At 36.8% G+C, this 3,474-nt stretch overlaps 1 pseudogene; it reads left to right on the top strand.

Moving 5' to 3' along the window:
- The first annotated feature begins 1,163 nt into the window (after positions 1–1,163).
- LOC124891142 lies at positions 1,164–3,227 on the top strand (annotated as a pseudogene).
- The last annotated feature ends 247 nt before the right edge of the window (positions 3,228–3,474 follow it).

The following is a 3,474-nucleotide window of genomic DNA, read 5'->3' as shown; positions in this document are numbered from 1 at the left end:
GATTGCTGGATGATGAAATAGTTTGTAAAATTGCTGGAGAAAGTGGCTTTTTTTTAATGTGTGTAACTGTGGAAGACAGATAGATTGTAACTGATGGAGTTTTTAATGTGTAACTGATGAAGACAGAGAAATTGTAACTGATGGAGTTTTTAATTTGTGTAACTGAATGTGAGATGTTACAAATATTTTCAATGAACAAATACACTTCTGTTTCAACGTGTAGCACTGGTAGGTTGTTCAGTTTACTTTTGGTTCATTTATAAATACCCTGCCAGTGCTACATGTTGAAAGAGAAGTATGTTTTCTCATTGAAAGAATTTGACCAACAAAATTGAGAGGGAGCTGTATTTATTTTGTGGCTCGAGTTGAATTGGACAAGTTAGATTAGAATGTTTTTATTTTTTAAAATTGAGCATATAAAACGTTGATTTGAGCCTTTCTATTAAAGGAAAGTACGTGTAAAAAGTTTCTTAACAACGAGAATAGGTTTGTTCCTAATGTATGATATCGAAGATAAATTTGATCTCAAAGCATGATTAAGGGTATATTTAGCCAATTTTCCAAAACATTAGATAAATCTGACCCTATAGTATGACAAAAAGCCTAAATTTGACCTCAAAATATAATAATTCCTTTGTCTCAAATTATGTGTCACTATTTTCTTTTTGGGCTGTTTCAAAAAGAATATCGTCTTTTCTTATTTGGTAGGTTTTTAAAAACACAATTACAATTTTATCCTTGGTGGTCTCACTTGATTTTAAATACTATTCTCCTTTTTTATTTGTTTTTTCAATTAAAAGTGATCCCACTTGATTTTAAATACTATTATTTATTTTTTGAAAAGAGTAATTTTGTAACTTTAACACAGTCAATACTTTTTTTTGGAAATATCGTATCCGGTCAAATAGGACACATAATTTGAAAAGGAGAGAGTAAAATTTTTTAACGAATTTTCTAAACTAGAGACTTAAATTTGATCATTTTCCTTTTTTTCTTTTTACATAAAAAAAAAAGAATAAATTGAAAAAAGCTGAAAACATGAGAAATAAAAGTTACTAATCTAAAACAGGTTTTGGTCCATTTTTGTTGATGTGGAGTTTCAGCAGGGACTTAAAACCCCAAAGAAAGAACTAAACCTCCATTAGCCAAATCGTAAACTGTAGCGATGGAAAGGGGAGGACGCAGCGGCGGCGGATGAAGGAGGCCACTTTCATCGTCCTTCGCATGAAAAGTGACAGCCATTTACGAAACGCGTCCAGGAAGTTCTCCAGCTCCGAACTGAAACAGAACAAGCAACGCCTCCGAAAAAGAAACTAAAAGAGAAGACATCGAGTAGCGTTTGCTTAAGAAACACATAATGAATAGCCAGAAAGAGAAGCAGGAAGGGGAGGGCTCATCGTCGACGACTCTTGCTACTACTTCCGAAAGCGATGATGAAGATGAAGAAGCATATACTTCGTCTTCCGATGCTATTTATGGAGAGAAATTGGAAGAAAAACCTGATTTAATGAAGTCGATGCTTCGACATACGTACAATCAACAGGCGAATAGTAGTTCGTCAAAAATCGAAAAAAATTGAGTACAAGGTTGTTCACAAAAATACTAATGAAAAGAGGAAGAAGATTGATATGTTGTCAAAAGGAGGAGGAAGAAGAAACGGAGTGACTAGGGATTTAGAAGGAGGGGTTAGAGAGGGGGAAAGGTTTGGGGGTAATGATGGGAGTGTTGATGGTCCAAGGTTTAAGGATTTAGGAGGAATGGATGGAGTACTGGAGGAATTGAAAGTGGAGGTAATTGTTCCATTGTATCATCCTCAGTTGACTAAGCATCTTGGAGTTAGGATACTCTTCCACGGTCCGCCTGGCTGTCGCAAAACAAAGCTAGCTCATGCTGATGAGACTCGTGTTCCATTTTACAAACTTTCAGCTATTGAGTTGGTCTCTGGAGTTTCAGGTGAAACTGATTCTTTGTTCTATTTGATTGTTCGCGTCATTACTTTGTATGTTTGCTAGCATAAATTATCATAGAATTGGTCAAATTGTTTGATATTTGATTTTGTTTCACGTTACTATCATCTATTAGCTTTTGTCTGTGTATCATCGAACCGAGGGTCTATCGGTAACAACCTCTCTACCTCTAGGGTAGGGGTAAGGTCTGTGTGCACCTACTCTACGCCACTTTGTGAGATTACACTGGGCATGTTGTTGTTGTTGTTACTATTTACGCTGGGCATATTTGAAGTGTGTTACCCCTTAGAAAATGAATATGCTCCCAATGTCCACTTTGGAGTACATTCGTGGGGATCCGTAAGCCTGCTATTTTAACAGCAATCATGGTGCATCATTCAGTATTATGACAGTCTTGTTGAGTGTTCTGAGGAGTGGGTGTGCGTTTTCTTATTGCTGTCAACCTAAGGGTATTTTAATTGGGTAGTTCTCAATTTCAGGCGCATCAGAAGAGAACATAAGGGAACTGTTCTCGAAGGCATACCGAACGGCACCTTCTATTGTATTTATCGATGAGATTGATGCAATTGCTTCCAAAATAGAAAATTTACAGAAATAAATGGAGCAGCACATTGTAACACAGCTGTTGACGTGCATGGATGAGTCACATAGAGTTGTAAAACCTAATGATGCAGAGGAAAGTGCTTTACCTTCTGATAAAAGAAATAGTGAAGCAAAATCAGAAGGATCTAATCGTGGACCTAGCTATGTCCTAGTAATTGGGGCCACAAATAGACCTGATGCTATTGACCCAACATTGAGGAGGCCTGGACGATTTGACCGTGAAATTGCCTTGGGTATTCCTGATGAAAATGCAAGGGCGCAAATTTTGTCTGTGCTTACACGTAACCTAAGAGTTGAAGATGCATTTGATGTCATGAAGATAGCTAGCTCAACCCCAGGATTTGTCGGAGCTGACTTGGCTACTCTAACTAACAAGGAAGGTAACCTGGCAATGAAAAGGATAATAGACGTGAGGAAGCTTGAGCTTTTAGGAGAATTGGCAGATGGTGAAGATGCCGAAGAATGGTGGAGAAAGCCATGGTCACGTGAAGAGATGGAAAATCTCAGCATTAATATGGCTGATTTTGAGGTATGATGCAGAGAATTTTGATTTACCTAAAGGTTGCGATTTGTGACCCTAAATTGTTGTATGTAATTGGCATTTGATATTTTATATCCTGTCATTGAAACTACAGATAAATCATGGTTTTTCATTTACATGCATGGTCAAAAATCACCTTTTCTGCTCTCTCATAAGTGTAGTGGTTGTTTTGAGTTTCATAGTTTAATATCTATCAAAAATTGTGTTACCCGTGTTTTAAAGTCTCCTAATGTTTATAAGCTTCACATGGTAATGTTCTTGAAGGGTGATTGCACCGTTCTTTTAGACTAAAAAATTCAAGATCAAGTTTGGTAGTGTACAGAGGACGGCACACATCATCCTTTAAGAGCATTATCATATGAA

The sequence above is a fragment of the Capsicum annuum genome, unplaced genomic scaffold (genome assembly GCF_002878395.1).
Source record: "Capsicum annuum cultivar UCD-10X-F1 unplaced genomic scaffold, UCD10Xv1.1 ctg31203, whole genome shotgun sequence".
NCBI classification, from domain to species: Eukaryota; Viridiplantae; Streptophyta; class Magnoliopsida; order Solanales; family Solanaceae; genus Capsicum; species Capsicum annuum.
Note: the sequence above shows the minus strand (reverse complement) of the source record. Positions and strands in the feature narration are given on the sequence as shown.